The 20,091-nt window shown below is 40.2% G+C and overlaps 1 long non-coding RNA gene across 1 annotated transcript; it reads right to left on the bottom strand.

The window, feature by feature from the left end:
- Positions 1-1,366: 1,366 nt before the first annotated feature.
- Positions 1,367-19,623, bottom strand: LOC122016724. The gene is made up of 2 exons (XR_006121179.1): positions 19,475-19,623; positions 1,367-1,552 (listed from the first exon to the last, which is right to left on the bottom strand). It is a non-coding gene; the product is annotated as an uncharacterized LOC122016724 (long non-coding RNA).
- Between the last annotated feature and the right edge of the window lie 468 nt (positions 19,624-20,091).

The following is a 20,091-nucleotide window of genomic DNA, read 5'->3' as shown; positions in this document are numbered from 1 at the left end:
CTACTGTACTTTATTTACCAATGAATTGCATAGTGTAATTTTATGAATGGCTAACAAGTTGTCAATGCATAATGCAGGAACTGCATCATTGGAGAACTTTACAAGATTCTAGAATTGTATCATCTCATTGCTTTGTAGAAACTATGGCATCTTGTGGAAAAAAGAGTACAAGAAATGGAATTCAGGTACAAGGAAATACTGTAAGCACCAAAGAAGTTAATATGGCCAATTCTACAAATTCTGGAAATTTTGGTACAGTAATGGAATCTCAAGAGACCGAAACAACAAGAACTTCAAGAGGTCGCACTCGTTTGGATAAGCTGGTTAGGCAAAGGGTCCACGGAATTAGAAAGGATATAAAATTCAATAAATTTGGACAGCCAATAGGAGACTTTGCTATTGAAATGCAAAGTTATATTGGCATTCTCGCTCGGGAAAAGGTTAGGATAAGTTACAAATCATGGAAGCAAGTTCCAAGTGGTGTTAAGGATTTAATATGGGAATCAGTTAATGTAAGTTAAATTTGTTTTGACAATTTTAATTACCTTTTGTATGTTTATGATCTATTTAATGTGAGGGGTTAATATTTTTTATAGTTGAGTTACAATATTGACCCTAGCTGGAAAAAGGGGTGTTTGAATTCGGCAAATAATAAGTGGTGACAATATAAAGCTCTCCTCACTCATAATTTTATTGTTAGCAAGCTTGCTAAACCGGAGGAGTTGAAAGAACCACCAAGTGGTTATGGTATTACACGAGATGATTGGAGTGCATTTGTAATCAGTCGCATGTCTGACGACTTCAAGGTAAGAATTTTAATTTCCTATTTTCAATTAAGTTGATCACAAGCCACTGTTTTAGTTTTAAAGCTGGTATATGAGGAATGTTCAATTAACTAGAAAGTAAGTGATGAGCAAAAGAAGAGAAGAAAGCAGAATGTTTACCCACATCGGCTTGCCCGTAAAGGTTATCCACGTTTTGCTGCAGAAATAGTAAGTATTTCTACTTAATTCGGTAAATATGATCTATAATCTGCCTATATTTTATTTCTACTAAATCTATTAATGTGATTTATAAAGTTGTTTATATTATACATTTTGATTGTAGGGAGATGAATTATGTGATGATGAAGAGATTAATCGAGCGATTATTTGGAAGAAAGGACGGATGAATAAGAAGGGTCAATTTGAAGGCGATGATTTGAAAATGACAATAGAAAAGATTGTAAGCAAGCTCATTATGCGTCTTTCCTACTAAATCTATTATGCCTCTGTGTTTTCTTGTCGCAACAATAATTTATTGTTACATTTATTTACACTACATCATTGCAGAAAAAAAACAATTGTTGTATAATAAAATTTGGATCTTTAAACATGAATCTGCATCTGCTTATTTTCAGCAATAGTTTGGATACAATATTCTTTTTATTACAGAATCGTTTCACACCCAGAATAGCATCATAATCTGCATCTACATCAAAATCTGCATCTACATCAAAATCGTTTCATAAAAATCTGCATCTACATCAAAATCGTTTCATCAAAATCTGCATCTGCATCAAATTCGTTTCTTCATCAAAAATGATGTTATGTACCAGTAATTTATTCTGTACCAGTAATTATTTTGTTTTCTTTTGCATGACAAGATGATTATGTGCAACAAAAATGAGAGGGTAAGTTGCAATTAGTAGAGGCAAACACAGATATCCTTTCAAAAGCACTTTCATCTGAGGAGCATTCTGGGCGTGTGAGGGGTGTTGGAGGTCATGTCACTCCAACATTCTATTTTAATGTTGGCAGCAAAGTGAAGAAACATCTTGTCGATGAGCAGTTTATCGTTCAGCAAAAGGAGTTGATGGAGGCAAAGATATTAATCTCAGAACAAAATGCACGCATCTTAGAACAAAATTCACGCATATCAAATCAAGATGAACGCATACAGAAACTTGAAGCAATGTTCAGAAAGGGTGCATGCGACTTAGATACTGATGAAAAAGGTAGTTGCTTAGTAAAGTTGCATCCCATGAGTGACGAAAATATCAAAATTGAAAAGTGTGTCCCAAATATTGAAACTTTGGATGATGATGACATGCAAATTTTGAACAATGATGATTTCTTCCAGGTATATATTTAGTTGTCCTTATATTACTTAGTATTATTGAAACTATGAATTGCATCAATTTATAACATGATTACTTATCTTCTAGGGTAAACCGGTTGCATTGACAGTGGGTTCTAAGAGCAATATTGTTGCCTATGGTACAATTGTTCATGTCAATGCGGTTGGTAAATTACTTCATGGTGTTCTATTACCCATTAATTGTATGCGTGTCTCCATTGATAAAGCTGTGGATGAATTAGCACATTTGCCATTGTCAATTCCAAATCAATGTGATACAATTGGTGATGCTATAGGAACACATGTGGGATGGCCGGCTAACTTGGTAGTTATGCAAGTTGAGGTAAATGTCATATTATATTTATAGTTAAATTGTCCAACAAAGATTAGTGTTGCACCTAACATGTGTACATTTGCAATTTTTAGAATCCTCAAAGGAATAGAAGTGTTGCCCAAAGAAATAATCCAATTATTTCATCAAGAGTGCCAAGGTCATTGCATCTACTGTATTGTTATTGTAAGCATGCTCTAAATGATGAAACAAATATATCAATGATTTGTGAGCATGGTTTATTTGACGATGATTATGAAATCCTTGTGCACCTTGAAGATATCATTCCTTTTTATCATTTGGATCCCATAACTGCAAATTGTATAGTAATTTACATGTGGTAAGTCTTCTTATTCTATTTGTTTACCATATAAATTGTATAAACTTTATTAATTTAGCATTGTAACATTCTTCATTTTGAAATGGTAGGCATCTTTATAAAAAGTTGAAAATATATAGCAATGCCCATACAATCATATTTGTGAATCCACACATTATCCCATATATGGCATGTGTCACTCGACTGGACAAAAATAACAAAATCGAGCACTTGAATGAAAGAGCTAGTGTTTTGGCAGATAAGCTGAGTCAAGCATCAAGAAATCAACTAGTTTTGGTGCCACATAATGTTGGGTAAGTCAGACTTATAATATCAGTTTTAATTTATTCTTTTGAGAAATATGCATGCAATAATTATGTGATTTGTGCATAGTTATCATTGGATTCTCACTGTCATTGATCCATATAAGGAGACAGTTTATTTGTTGGATTCGCTTAGTCATCGCATTCGTGACGAGGACTGGAAATACGTAGTGGATATATGAGTACATATTTTAATTTTATTAAGGATTTGTTAATCAGTAAAACTCTGATATGTCCATTCTTATTGATGTATAAAGGAGCATAAGATTGTTTAATTCAACCAAGGAAAAAAAAGGGAAAAAACAAGTTACATGGGAAATAATAAAGGTATGCATGTCTACTTATGATTAAATTACAAACAATTAAACATGTATATTAGACATTTACAATTTGTTTTTAACATAGGGTCCTCGCCAACCAGATTCGAAACAGTGTGGCTTTTATGTGATGAGATATATGAGAGATATTATTGAAGAAGTGGAAACTATCGAGAGGGATTCACTTCGATCAATAGTAATATTTGGCATTCAATTCTAAATCTTCTCAAATATTTATGTGTTTATCATTTTGCACTTATCATCTTTTGATTGTTTTTTACTAATCTAATCTATGTCTTTGTTCACAGTTCATCAAAACGCAGTACTCTAGAAAAGAAATTGATGAAGTGCGTTCCGAGTGGGCAGAATGCATACAAGACTATATTTATGACTAGGTATGTAAAGTTATATAATGACTAATATACATTTCAGTATTTATGACTAGGTATGTAAAGTTATAATGCATACAAGGCAAACTCATTCTCATTTAAGTATTTCTTCTCTCTCTCTCTTTATATATTTCTTCTTTTCAAACTGAAAAAAGATCACAATGTTTTTAAAGTCCATGAAATCCCAAACAATCTACAAAATATACAGTTTCTTTTGCTCTATATGATCTCCTCAGTAAAGAGTTTCAGAAGATTAATAAGCTCAAGTCTTGTTCTTGCTTAATAATCTTTTCAGAAACAAATCATTCTGATATAAAGAAATAAAAATATAACAGATTTCTGATTTTTTTTATATCTTATTATTTTTTTAATGAACATGTTAAATATCATTTCTCTTGGATTTATTTAAAGTTAGAATAACTTGCGATTGGACAATCAGACCTTAAGTAGAGGAGAAACAAAATTAGCTCAATATAATAAAACAATATATTTTTAACCATTATATTTTAAATTTTCTGATATTTTACTGCTCTGCACGTCTATTATAAAAAAAATGATATGTTTTTTTGGTATGTGTGACTGCCTAGCACATGGAACTGCCTTTGAATACCTTAAACAAAATTTATCTTATGGTTGATATATTGTGAGAGTAGTTCTTCACCTTTTCTCTATAGCAGCTATGTTCCAAGTAATTGACACCAAATAATTAAAACATATGGTTTTTTTTTGCTGTTGTAGTTATTCATCTTTTGCTTCATGATTTCTTAATTACTAAGTTGATTTGTGTCATTTTACTTGTAAATCAGTTGGGTCGTTTGCTGCTGATTTGGTCTATTCTAGCATAAAAGCAAATTAAAACATTAAGCTAGTGTCTGACTATCTACAAGTAAAGATAATTTAGAGCCTCATAGGCATATCTTTAAATTGATCTATGAACATGTACGCTGAAAGAATACTTGTAATCTACTAATTTTTACATTAGCTTAGCATACAATCTTTATGTCTACCTTTTAACAGTTTGTTCAATTTATGTCAAGCTTCTGTTCTCTGAATAGTGTGTCTAAGCTTAGCTTGATCCAACCCGAATTGTTTGATTCTCCTTATTGGTGTTCATTGTTAATATTATCAAAGATATAGATTTGCATCGAGTTTGATGGAGGAATAAGATCCATTCTGTCTAGAATTAACATGATGATCATATCTAACTCAAGATATGCCACTTATTGCATTGGTGAAGCTATGTACTATTACCAATCTTCAAATCTGATTTCATCTCTTCCCTTCTCCAACTGCAGATATAGTCAAGGTGATTTCTTAAGGATGAAATTCTACTTGTATAATTGCACCCTCATTTCAAGTCTTGTCTCAGTGAAGAGTTTCAGTAAAGAGTTTCAATTTAGGTGGTAGTGATTATCAGTTTAGAAAATCATATTCTGGATTGCATAAAGTGATTAACAGTTTAGATGGTTTAATGGATTAGTTTGTTCTCGCTTTTTTATAGAAATAATGTTGAAACTAGTTTCGTATACTGCTTTGAGATTTTTTGTGGTTTTTATGCAAACTGCACATCCTCAAGCTTTGAGATCTTACTAGAGTGTTGCTGCTGTAATGTTGAGACATAAGGTACATGACTTCGATCCTCTATGATTTCATCTTTCTGTTGCTGCTGTTAGCTATTCTAGCTGCTTTCACATAATACATGGTTCAAGATATAATGTCAAATTTATATAATATTCATCAACTTTTTCATACTCACTTGCTTGACTGTACATGGTTCAAGATGCAAAACTGCAAGTTTATAATTGTTTATACATGTTGATAAGTTTTCTACTTTTGGGGCTTGTTTGTTTCAATTATCACTTTAGTTTGTAGTGGTTTATTAGATTATCTGTTTCAATTATCAGTTTGCAATGTTTATCAGTTTATACATGCATGTTTCTACTTTTTTCTATGGCTTTAACTATATTTTATTTTCAGAAAAGGGATAAAGCTGGGTTTGCAAGCTAAGTCTATGAAATTCTATATGTAGAAAAAGGACCAATACGCGAAGATTGATGCACATCCTGATCACTTGATCTATTCAGAAAAGGGCAAGTTAATTTACATGGTTGTGGTCTAATAAACTTAATTTTGTGGTCTCATCTTTTGTGATGGTCATGAACTTGTGGTAATGTTGGGATAGCTTGTAGTAATTGTAGAAGTTTATAAACTTAAGTGAATGTACATATATGTTGTACCAGTTTTTGGTTGAGACAAGATGTATAAAAGACAACTTAATGTATATATGTTGACAACGGTTTTTGCTAATGTATATATATATGTTGTACAGGTTTGTGTGTAAAAAAATTATGTTGACAACGATTTTTGTGAATGTATATACGGGTTTTGTGAATGTATATAGACAACAATTTTTTAACCGTTGTGAAAAATATGCAAAGGATCAATGGTTTTTAAACTAAATTTGGAAGAAAGACAACAGTAATGTATTTGTTGTTAAAAGCATATCTGCATGCGATCCAAATTATTGCAAAAATGGCAATTACAACGGTTTTATATGTTGCAGAACTGTTGTCTTTGGTATTAAAAAGACAACGCTTTAAATCCGTTGCATGACTGTTGTCTAATGTGGTCAAAGACAACAGTTTTAAACGGTTGTCTTTTACTGCACATTTAACAACACTGCCAATTACAACGGTTTAAAGAGCCTACGACAACGGTTTTTAACCGTTGTCTTTTAATATTTTTGTTGTAGTGCTAATCGAACACTTCTTTCAGTCCTTATGATTTAATCCAACTCATTTAGTTAACCTTTCTTGTTAATATGCTTCCATTATCCATCATGATATAAATTAACAATCCAACTACTATAATCAATCATGTATCAATTAATCCTCAATTAACACATCATTTAATCCATGTCTTAAATCAACTAGACATCATGAATCAATCATATTGATCACTAATTATCCAAGCAACAACAGATTACAAAATGTCCAACGCAATAGAATACATATCCATATCCACCCAAGCAACAGATCACATCTAAATATAATTAGAACTCCTAACCATTCCACAACTAGAATTAAATTTATACATGCATATCTCCAAAACTCACCCAATTTCATACTCATTCAAATGATCACTCATATCTAATCATTTAATCCCTTGATCTAACTACTAGCCATCATAAATCAAACCAAACTCACCCAAATCCGGAAGATCAGTCGGTGATCCACATCCGAAGATGTGCTTGCTGCCGGAACTAAAACTAGAGCTACAATAGTTGATCCAGCACTGCACACATTCCAAACCAATTAACATAATCTTAATCACTTCATAACCATCACAACTTACTTTAATTTTACTCCACGGTCACTTGGTTAAAGGCTTCCGTTGCAGCAGCGTGGATAAAGGAGTTCCCCACTCGGAACTAGTAGTGATCGAGGCAGCCCTCGAGTGCAAGAAGAAGTAACGACGAGGTTGAACTGTTTCGGCGGCACTGAAACAGCATTTCTTGCACTCATGTAGTCGGAGATGGGAGAGGATCGCCCTGCCGGTTGTGGCTCGACTCTACTCCGATCATCTAGTACCCTAGTAGAGAAGGCAATGGACCTCCCTGGTACAAGATCCAGTGAAGAAGAGGTGGTGTACCTTTCTGATGCAAGAACTGCAGCTCCTTTCCGATTCCACATGATTTGAATGGTGGGAAAAACTACAAAACTATGTTTTTCCATACTTGAAACCTTTGAAGTAACAATCGATTCTTCCTCGATGCACAAATTATCATCTTTTTAGTTGGTATTACATTTTGTTATACCCATAGAAAAGTAAATAAGCATCTTGAAGTTGATTTCTTGCTATCACTCTCCTCTCCCGAATATATATGCTGTGTTACCTGATATATACTTATGTCATACTTCATAGTTCATATGACCCTGCCAAACTCAACTAACATGAATCCCCTCTATTTCGATATGGATCCATTTGACTATTATAGAGCCATCTTTTAATCATAAAAGAAAAAACAAGAACGAGCCATCATAATGAATTCAATAACTTGCATATAAGCATATAGCTCCAAATGCAATAAGAAAACAAGAACAAAGGAAAAAATTCCTTAGAATTACTGACAAATGAGCTACATAGCCAGCGTAGAGATACCTACTATTGACTATTCTATTTTTCATTTCAGGACCCACTACTATACTTAGACATTGTAGATGATCAGCAATTCCATACATGGCCATCATCTCACTACGATAAGGTTTATATCCATACATGGTAAGCAATTAATTAAATTTTTTATTAGGTCATGGCCCTACTACGATCTTCTCAAGCTAATGAGAAGATCGGACGGTCAACCTAGGGTCAACAGCTTCTTCAAGCTCCTCCCTTTGACCGCCATGTGTTGCTCGCACCCTCCTCGTAACTCCATCTCGAGTGGACCTTCCACCGCTTCATTTTTGTACATTACAAATTTGAAACTCGAGTTACATTCGAATCTAAAATCTATTTACAACAAGAATTAAATTAGAAAGGCACGATGCGCAGGTCGCGTATCAAATACAACACGCACAATCACACAAAAAATGGAACGCATGCCATATTATGAATTACAACATATATTTCCAATCAAATTGGGTTCTTTGGGCCATGACCATCACAAATGTAACGACCCAAATTTTCTCATTCCAAGTCCTAATAGCATTTAAAAATATTTAGAAATGCTTTAGAAATATTCTAGAGATTTTTAAAAAATTTTAGAGTATTTTTATGTAATTTTTAGAGTCCATTTGGTATTTTTACTAAACGAAAGAAGTTTCGACAAAAATAATATCCAAGCCGAGATTCGAACCAGAGACCTCCGGCCGAGCCAACTCTTAAGCGAATCCAGCTGACCAAGTGCCCAAGCGGGCGTTGCTGATTAGAAGGAGAACAAAATTTATTTAAGCAGTAGTTAGGAAATAGGAAATAAATGGGAATAAAAGGTTCGGATGAGGAATCGAACCCGCGACAACGCCAAGTGTTCAAGCGGGCGTTGCTGATTAAAAGAGTAGTGAAAATTATTTAAGTGGTAGTTAATAAACAGAAAATAAATTGGAATAAAAAGGTTGCGGCCGAGATTCGAACCCGCGACCTCCGACCCGAACCGAACCTTAAGCAAATCCGGCTGACCAAGTGCCCATGCGGGCGGTTCTATTTAGAAAAGGTAGCAAAATTTATTTAAGAAGTTAACAGATTATTGGAGATTATAAAAGGGATAAGTTAGGAGAGGGTTTTATTTCCCGTGACCTAGAAACCTTTCTCCTCTCCTTTCTTCTGCGCGTGGCGACGGCGATTTCTCGGGCGGAAACAAGCCGGAGCTAGGCTTCTCTCCGGCGGCCGTCGAAGGGCAAATCCCGAGAGTTCTTCACCTCCTTAAGATCCTCTCGTCAAAGAGAAGCCGTGGGCACGAAGAAGAGCCAAAATCTCAAGCTCTCCGAAAACCCTAGAAGCCTAATTCGGATTGTAAGACCAAGAAACCAAGGTAAGTGCTACTCACCTGCGGTAAGGGTAGTTTCGAGCTTTGATTTAGTGTTTCTTTTAGTTTTCGGAATATACTGTAAAGGATTGTGGTTGCTTGGGAATTTAGAGTAGATCCAAGATTTGTTTTTCTCTTGTAATTAGAAATTCGGGTTCTTATGTGAGCTTATAGTGCAGATTTTTAATTAAGCATATAGTGCAGATTTTAATTAAGCTTATAGTGCAGATTTTTATGTAGGCTTATAGTGCAGATTTTAATTAAGCTTATAGTGCAGATTTTAATTAAGCTTATAATGCAGATTTTTATGTAAGCTTATAGTGCAGATTTTAATTAAGTTTGTAGTGCAGATTTTAATTAAGATTATAGTGCAGATTTTTATGTAAGCTTATAGTGCATATTTTGATTAAGTTTATAGAGCAGATTTTTGGTGGAACTTGTAGTGCAGATTTTTGGTGGAATTTATAGTGCAGATTTTAATTAAGCCTATAGTGCAGATTTTAATTAAGCTTATAGTGCAGATTTTTATGTAAGCTTATAGTGCAGATTTTAATTAAGCTTATAGTGCAGATTTTAATTAAGTTTATAGTGCAGATTTTTGGTGGAACTTGTAGTGCAGATTTTTGGTGGAACTCATAGTGCAGTTTGGTTAAGTATTATAGTGCAGAATTTATGTTTGCATAGTATGCAGAAATAGTGTAGCATAGAATGTAGAATCTTGATTAGTATAGTATGCAGAATTTTGATTAGCATAGTATGCAGATTTTTGTTTATGCATTTCAAAGTTAGAATTTGTTTAAACATTTCAGTTTTAAAGAAGCATTCTTTTATTAAAAGTATTAACAAGTATAAGAAAGATAAAGAAAAGAAAGAAAAATGTCAAGGCCTTAAGTAGATCCCAAAGTCAAGACTTTAGGGATTTTGGCACACAAGGTGCTCGTTAAAATGCCAAGGCATTTAAAGAATAAGTAATTAAGATAAATCAGCTTATGAATCAGTATTTTACTTTTATCAGTGACACTGTGCTGGACTCTTAGTTGTCCTTGGGTTGGGCTCCCATAGTCGTCCCTAGGTTTAGATAACCTAGTAAACCCTACTAGATTCGGGACTAGCTACCTCGGGTCTAGTTAGGGATGCGCGCATAGCAAGTACAGTTGCCAGGCCCATCAGCAGATTGATTATTATTTTTATCTATTATGAAAATAGTTTTCAAAACTTCACAAATCAGTTACGTGAATACAGTTCAGATTCAGCATTAGCCTAGCATCAATTTAGCTCAGCTTATGTATCAGTTCAGTTAAACTTATTATTCTGAAGTATAAAAGTATAAGTTTTGAACAAGTGAAATAAGCTTTACATGTTTAGCATTTCAGCATGTCTTGTTTCTTTTGCTATTAGATGAGTATGTGTAGTATTTCCTTTAAAGCATTCAGTTTTAGATTTATTTTATTCACATGCATATTTGAGTTTTGTGAGCTAGATAGCGCTTACTAAGCAATTTTGCTTATAGTTGCATTTCCTCTTACTGCAGATAAAGGAAAGGAAAAGTTATAGCAAAGGAAGGCGACAAGGAGGTGCGGATGGATGTGTGATGCCTGGACTATAGAAGCCTTGGGATTTAGCTTAAGATTTTATTAAGATATTTTGTATTTAGACTATTAGGATTGTTTATTCATGTAGATAATTTAATTCATAAGATGACTTTATGTACTTAGAATTCTTTCATTTAAATCATCTGAGTTGTATAATGGTTGCATGCATGTTTAGATTAATACATATATTTCAGCTTGTTTAGATTGATGTATAGTTTTAGTTGTGTATATATGCTGGAGTAGAATGTAGGGATAAGTTATTCATGTTTTCCGCTGCTAGTTAATTGCATGTTTAGAGAGTTTATGTATTGATATTCACATGTGTTCAATGTTAGTTAAGATAAGTTAGTAGTCCAGTAGCGCTCCGCCCTCACAGACTAGTAGTGAGGAGGGTGGGGCGTTACAACAAAATTATACATAATTCTAAATTATGTAATTTCCATAAATTTCTATAATTTTATTACTATTTTTATAATTTTATGAGTTACAACTTCCCGGCGGTCCCGTTTAGCGATTTTCGGGCGCGATCGCGGGACAATGCCCCTTATGGGGTTAGGGGCAGCACCCCTTCTCGTGAAATGAGTCTCATGAGTGTCCCACAACGATCTAACAGCGCCTTAAGCCGCTGTCCCAAAATATTTTGGATGAGACTTTGCCGTTTCGAAAGGTGTTTCTCAGTAGTCGAAGCCTACAAGTGTCCAAACACTTATTGCTTCGTCTTTACGAGAAAAATACCCAGAAAATCCATAAAAATAATAAAATCACAGAAACTTACATATCTACAATTTTTCATAAAAATTAAAATAAAACAAGTACACGCTTCTCACGTGGCTCTGATACCACTGTTGGAACTTTCGAGCCGCAAAAATCACTTTTGCGTTGCGGAAACCCCAAAGTCTTGCCACCGGATCCGTGCGAAGATTAAAATAAATTCATGTACTTGTTTCTATTCTAGATCTACATGGTAGAGATTTTATACCTTTGATGCAAAGTCCTTCGCTTATCCCGCTCGTCCAAAGTTGCCGGATCTCAAGAGTGTCAAACGTGCACTCCTCTATGTGTATCCACACGAACAATAGGTGGAGAAAAACACAACTAAGAGTGTGCTAGCACCCTGAGAAGGTCACGGCAATGGAGGAAGAGAGGGAGAGAAGAGAGGAAGAGATGAGGAAGAAGGAGTGAATGAGCACACAATTGCATTCACTTGCAATCAAGTGGTCGGCCACTTCATGGAGAGGTTATAAACCTCCATGGGATACGAAGAGTCATGGCTCTTGGTCTCCCTCATGAGGTGGCACACACATAAGCCAACCTTGATGATGTGGAACATCATCATTGGCCCACCTTATGCCAACACACAAATGATGTGGCATTGGTCAAGTCAAACTTGATCTTTCATCTTCCCTCTCAAGTCAAGTCAAACTTGACCTCTTATCTCCCATGGTTGATCAAATCTAATCATTGGTTCAAGTCAATTTGATTTAATGAATCTCTATTCATTGAATTAAATTGACTCAATAAGTCCAAGTCTAAATTAGACTCATTTAACACATGAATCAAATTAAGTCTAACTCAATTAGTTGAATTTGGATTACTTTTAATCCAACTTGGTTCATCACATGAACCTAATCCTCTTGGTTCATCAAATGAACCTAATCTCCATCTAATTGCCCTTTGTGTATGACCCTATAGGTTCTTGTAACGTTGGCAATAATCCTAAACCTATTTAGAAGCATAAGTAATGAGCGGTATCTAGCAACATATCATTACTACCCAAGTTACAAGAATGTTGAGATACAACATCACCTTTGTAACTACTAATTGTGACTCTCACAATATGTGACAATGTCCTTCTATCCTTGACATCTAGATTGATCAATGTGATGCATAGTCCGTGTCATCCTCTAATCAATCTAAATCTTAAACTCCAAGTATAATCACTCTAATCAAATGAGCTCAATATCTCATATTGACTCATTTGGACATGGTCATGCACTTAGTGGTCTCACTCTATCAAGAATAATGATGTCACTCCCGTCATATAAGAGGGATAGATCTCATCTACATCACTCACATCCCTCCGCATAATTTGTTACATACCCAGTAATCGCCTTTATGGTCCACCCAATTACGGGTGACGTTTGGCGAAGCCAAAGTATGCAACTCCTTATGTAGGGAACCATGGTGACTTCAGGTCCAAGGACTAATAGTCATACTAATAGTCACATAAGAAAGTATATGACACTCATATAACGATCCATGATACTTTCTCATGGCGGGTCATTCAGTATACATTCTCCAATGCATACACATGTGTCAACTTGATATCTCTATATCTATGACTTGTGAGATCAAGTCATCGAGTTGACCTATATGCTAGTCTCATCGCATTAACATTGTCCCTGAATGTTAATACTCGACTTGGAATGATTAAGAGTAGTGTTCTCTATATCATCTCACTATCGATTTAACCAATCGATTGATATAGATAAGAACCTTCTACTCAAGGACGCTATTATACTTAGTTATTTGACACCAATACAAGTAAGTATAATAACCATAAAAGAAATGTCTTGATAAACATATATGAATATGATACATCGAGTCCATACAATAATCATCATATGATTGGCTCTAGGGTTCTAACTAACACATGATACCTCGATGCACGAGGCGGGTCCCACGAATATGTAAGCAACCAGACAATAATAGAATAGTGAAATAAATACAAGATAGGTACAATGACGTACCCTGGCCCCGGGGGGGACCTCGGATGGATCGGTGAGTTGACCGCGGTACTGATCAAGTCGCCACGGCATGGACAAGTGGATGAGTGTGAGTCCACCGAGGAGCCGGACCTGAAAGCGGCGACAGGGAATCCAGTGCAGCAAGGATCCAAGAAGACAGCACGCAGGCTAGATACGACAGCGGCTCGCAGGCCAGATAACACTAGTAACGCACAAATATAATAACGGTGCAAATAACGGAGCACAACGGCCCGACGGATGGATCTGCATCGGCTCACCGGCCAAACACCCTCCAGGCTCGACAACCGGCGAAGACAAACAGTACGAGCGGCGTCGGCCGCTGGAGGGGGCTGGCCGCTGTCGGAGGCAGTTGCCCACTACCGGAGGCAACGACAGTGGCTGCAAGAGGCGGAGGCGACGCCCACTGGGGGCGGCGGCAGCACTCGCTAGAGGGGGCATCAGCGAACCCTGGGGGCGATGGCGCTTGCCGACAGCGAAGCCCGCTGGTCGCAGTGTGTAGGGGCGGCTGCGGCGCGTGGAGGCGGCGGCAACCGGCAAAGGCAGCGACGACGCATGCTGGAGGAAGCATCGGGGGCGTCCAAAGGGTCAGAGGCGGTAGGGCAGTGGAGGTATGCGTCGGCGATAAGAGGGGGAGTGATGGCTGGAGTCCCCGTGAGGATGGCATCGGTACGCATGGCAGAGGTGTCGGCTGGAGGCTTCTGCCGGGAGGAGATCTCCCGTCTGCGGAGCTAGCGGCGGCAAAAGGATCCCCTTCCTTGTGATGACACTGGAGTGACGAGGTTAAAGGGAAGAGGGCAGAGGAGAAGGGGAAGGAAGTGTCGGCGGCTTCGTCGTCGCCGGCGCAGGGCGTCAAAAGGAGGAGAGTCCTCCTTGGCAGGCGGCGGAGAAAAAACCTCCCCTTCCTCCCGTGCACAGTGCCCCCTTTTAAAACCGAAGCCCTAGAAACTTGAAATGACCCCAATGCCCTCCCTTCTACTGCCCTTATCTCATCACCACATCACAAGTCTCTCCTTCAAGTCTAGTCGAAGGAGGCGTTAGTCCGACTGACTGGACAGTCTATTACCAAAACCGAATCACTCTCGATTTCCAAATCCAATCCCTGAATTCCTCGTACAATGTTACACGAGCAATCGCTGTATAGTGCCTCATGAGGAATGGAGACAATGCCGAGCGGACTGCGAGAATGTCAAGTAAGCGACAAGTAAAACGATTGTCGACCGAGCGACCAGCGAGGTGCCGAGTAGACCGGGCGAACAGGTGATGCCAAGCGGACTACGAGAAATAGTACTAAGTCGATAATTGGCCAGATGCCGAGCGAGATACCGTGCAAATGTCGAAGGAGCAACGAAAACATCTTTGTGAGCGATGACTATACTGGGTGCACGATGAAAATAATGTTGAATGAGTGACAAGTAAAATGATAGTAGACCGAGCGACCAGCGAGGTGCCGAGTAGACCGGGCGAACAGGTGATGTCGAGCAGACTACGAGAAATAGTACTAAGTCGATAATCGGACAGATACCAAGCGAGATACCGTGCAAATGTCGAAGGAGCAACGAAAACATCTTTGTGAGCGATGACTATACTATACCGGGTGCACGACGAAAATAATGTCGAATGAGTGACAAGTAAAATGATAGTAGATCGAGCGGCCCGTGGGATAACAAGCAGGCCGAGAGAATGAGCAGGCGATGCCGAATGGGCGACTGAGAAAATGTCAACCAAAGGATTGTAAAACGCTAACAGAACCATCTAGCGAATGTCGAGCGTTCGACCAAGTAGTTCAAGTGTGTGGTCGAATGGGCGACTAAGCGATACCGGTCGGATGAATATGAGAGTGCTGAATGAGCGGCCTAGAGAATGTCGACCGGGTGATCATAAAATGACGATCGCATTGTCGTAAAATGCGACTAAGAGACCAAAGCGTCGACTGAGCGATGAAAGATAGGGCCGAGCTGCTGCCAGGCAAACTATCGGGCAAACGCCAAGTGCACACCGGGAAAAATACCGAGCAAGAGGTGAAACAACGCTAGGCAGGAGTGGAGCTCGAAAACCGAATGGGACCATAGCTCGTGAAATCGAATGCGCAGAGACGGAAGTCATGAGCCGAACCGGCGCATCGCACGTAAACTGAACTGGAGCGTAGCCCGTGAATTGAAGGCGCATGAAAGCGAAAGTCGTGAGTCGGACGAGCACATCGCACGTGGACTGAACTGGGGTGTAGCCCGTGAATCGAAGGCGCATGGAAGCGAAAGTCGTGAGCCGGATGAGCACATCGCACGTGGACTGAACTGGGGTGTAGCCCGTGAATCGAAGGCGCATGGAAGCGAAAGTCTTTAGCAGAGCGGGCCTAGAGCACGTGAGATATCCTGGTCCAAAACCAGTTGACACTCTTGTCCGTGATCATTAAAGATGGCTCGACCCCGAACGGAGGAGTTAAGTGCTTGTGAGAACTACTCGACTCTGAACGGGGGAGATAGATGCTCGTGAAGGCTGCTCTATCCCGAACGAGAGAGATAGAAGATATGATGTGCTCATCCACGACCAGTGAAGACTGCTCGACCCTGAACAAGGGAGATAGATGCTTTGATAAGCTGGTCCGAGACCAATGATAATCACTCAACCTCGAACGGGGGAGATGTAATATCTGATAGTGACGACTGCTCGACCCCAAACGGGGGAGATGAAATAACTGAAGCTGGTTCGAGACCAGTGGAGACCGCTCGATCCCGAACGGGGGAGAAAGAATATCCGATGAACTAGTCCGTGAAGACGGGGGTTTAACGTCGCCGCTCGACGGTTTTCAGGTCGGGGGATTTATAGTCGCCAGTTCGACTCTAGAGTTTAACGTCGCCGCTCGACCGTCTTCAGGCCGGGGGGTTTATAGTCGCCGGTTCGACTCTAGAGTTTAACATCGTCACTCGACGGTCTTCAGGCCGGGGGGTTTATAGTCGCCGGTTCGACTCTAGAGTTTAACGTCGCCACTCGACGGTCTTCAGGTCGGGGGGTTTATAGTCGTCGGTTCGACTCTAGAGTTTAACGTCGCCGCTTGACGATCTTCTAATATAACTCAAACCCGGCCAATCGGCGCAGGAGTCCCTAACAGAGCTCGGGACTCGGATAATATACACCCGGCCGATCGGCGCGAGGTCTTCGTCAACGAGCTCAGGGTTCGGATAATATACACCCGCCGATCGGCGCGAGGTCTTCGTCAACGAGCTCGGGGCTCGGATAATATACACCCGGCCGATCGGCGCGGGGTCTTCGTCAACGAGCTCGGGGCTCGGCTAATATACACCCGGCCGATCGACGCGGGGTCTTCGTCAACGAGCTCGGGGCTCGGCTAATATACACCCGGCCGATCGGCGCGGGGTCTTCGTCAACAAGCTCGAGGCTCGGCTAATATACACCAGGCCGATCGATGTGGGGTCTTCGTCAACGAGCTCGGGGGCTCGGATAATATACACCTGGCCGATCGACGCGGGGTCTTTGTCAACGAGCTCGGGGCTCGGATAATATACACCCGGTCGATCAGTGCGGGGTCTTCGTCAACGAGCTCGGGGCTCAGATAATATACACTCGGCCGATCAGCACGGGGTCTTCGTCAACGAGCTCGGGACTCGGCTAATATACACCCGGCCGATCGGTGGAGGGGTCCTCGATCGAGGAACTAGGGCAGATCATATAGCTGAAAGAGGAAAGATAACGCAAAAACTAACCGAGGTCATGAGGATGGTAGAATTTTCCAGTGTCGTCCATCTTCACATTCCCGACCAGGTGCGTTCCCACAGACGGCGCCAAATTGATCCTGCCGGGAGGCTGAAAAGACGAACCTGCTGGTGTATCGTGTCTAGAAGGTTGACCGCGTCCCCATGACCTGGACAGTGAGCTATCTTCTGTGTTGACCATGTCATCAGAAGTCCTCCTCTGGTCAACCGTTTCTGTATCCAGCGACCGAGTTACCCCGGTCCCTGGTACCTCGATGTTCGAGGCGGATCACACGAATATGTAAGCAACCAAACAATAATAGAATAGTGAAATAAATGCAAGATAGGTATAATGACGTACCCTGGCCCCGGGGAGGCGCCCTCTGATGGATCGGTGAGCTGACCGCGGTACTGATCAAGTCGCCACGGCATGGACGAGTGGATGAGTGTGAGTCCACCGAGGAGCCGGACCTGAAAGCGGCGACAGGGAATCCAGTGCAACAAGGATCCAAGAAGACGGCACGTAGGCCGGATACGACAGCGTCTCGCAGGCCAGTACACGGCACGTAGGCCAGATAACACTAGTAACGCACAAATATAATAATGGTGCAAATAACGGAGCACAACGGCCCGACGGACAGAACTGCATCGGCTCACCGTCCAAACACCCTCCAGGCTCGACGACCGGCGTAGACAAATAGTACAAGCGGCGTCAGCCGCTGGTGGGGGTTGACCGCTACCGGAGGCAGCTGCCCACTACCGGAGGCAACGACAATGGCTGCAAGAGGCAGAGGCGACGCCCACTGGGGGCGGCAGCACTCGCTGGAGGGGGCATCAGCGAACCCTGGCGGCGATGGCGCTTGCCGACGGCGAAGCCCGCTGGTCGCAGTGTGTAGGGGCGGCTGCGGCGAGTGGAGGCGGCGGCAACCGGCGAAGGCGGCGACGACGCATGCTGGAGGAAGCATCGGGGGCATCCAGAGGGCCGGAGGCGGCAGGGCAGCGGAGGTATGCGTCGGCGAGAAGAGGGGGAGTGACGGCTAGAGTCCCCATGAGGATGGCATCGGTACGCATGGCAGAGGTGTCGGCTGGAGGCTTCTGCCGAGAGGAGATCTCCCGTCTGCGGAGCTGGCGGTGGCAAAAGGACGCCCTCCCCTTCCTTGTGGCGACACTGGAGCGACGAGGTTAAAGGGAAGAGGGCAGAGGAGAAGGGGAAGGAAGCGTCGGCGGCTTCATTGTGGCCGGCGCAGGGCGTCAAAAGGAGGAGAGTCCTCCTTGACAAGCGGCGGAGAAAAAACCTCCCCTTCCTCCCATGCACAGTGCCCCCTTTTAAAATCGAAGCCCTAGAAATTTGAAATGACCCCAATGCCCTCCCTTCTACTGCCCTTATCTCATCACCACATCATTCTAATTATCCATAAAGAAAGACTAGCGTAACATTCATTAATTTAGGAATGGATGTCAGGGCAAAACGATTCAAACAGTGGTAATATTTTCCATACGCGTGTATCTATCAGAATAGTCTGTATCGGCCTCTTGTTGAATATCTTGAACGCTTTGTACTCGAAACAATCTGAGGCAAAGCTATATAAGATCATGAACAATAAGGAATTGATCCTTTCGGATGGGTCTAGTGACTAGCGCATGAGGTGTTGCCACAATGAGGTATGAGGTTCGAATCTCGACAAAGTCGAGGTAAATACCTCCCTTATGAGCTAGTCACTATTCCAAAGGCTAGTAGCCGTCATTGATTTACCTCCTCCGTGTTGACCTTGGGACGGATTGACCGGGGCACTGGGACGAACGTATTCATCTTTTATCACAATGACCATTAAGGAATTGAACAAAAGGAAAAGTTCATTATTTGATTTGATGGCATAAATCAAGGAAATTCCATCAATGTCATCGGCGAGAACTTGCAAATGCATGGACGAAACCACTAGCTAACCTAGTAAAGTCGACTATTCCAACACAAAGAGACAATATAATCTAAGTATACTGAGTGAAGAAAAAGAAGATTGTGGTTAAGATCAAGATCTGCCCACTGTCCCTAACAACATGAAAAATTGCAAGCGAGGAAGGAAAACGGAACCTGGAAGACGACGCGAGTGGTTCCGAGAGCAGGATCAAGGAAGGCGGAGGCTGGATCGACGATGGAGAAGGAGAGGTAGAATAGCAGGAGAAGCGATGGGAAGCATCGATTCTCCATCTCGTCGCCGCGGTAGCTTCCAATTCCGAAGATTTTCCAAATTCGTTTTTTTTAAATCTCCAGTTAATTAATTGCTCATTTATTAATCAATTTGGCCCCTACAAAATAGAGATTATCATTTATAGAATAATAAAAACATTAGAAAGAGGTCTTCTCGAAATAAAATAATCGGTAACTTCCTTTTGATGGGAGACGATCATGATTATTTTTTTCTATTTATATATGTTACTATTACTAAAACAATATGGTCCAGTCCCCGTGTATAAATAAACCAATCGATCATGTTTGATGTATTTATTTATGTTCATTCATATAAAATTAATTAAATAAATAAAAATGAACAACGATACGAGTTTAAACACATATATTCAATTTATTAATATTCATAATCAAGGATGATTGTGAAATATGTTCATTAATAAGATAAATGAATAAATAATAACTTTGAAAATGAATATACAAACTTATATTATCAAATTTATTAAACAAACTTATTACAC

This window comes from Zingiber officinale, chromosome 8B (genome assembly GCF_018446385.1).
Source record: "Zingiber officinale cultivar Zhangliang chromosome 8B, Zo_v1.1, whole genome shotgun sequence".
Classification (NCBI taxonomy): Eukaryota; Viridiplantae; Streptophyta; class Magnoliopsida; order Zingiberales; family Zingiberaceae; genus Zingiber; species Zingiber officinale.
Note: the sequence above shows the minus strand (reverse complement) of the source record. Positions and strands in the feature narration are given on the sequence as shown.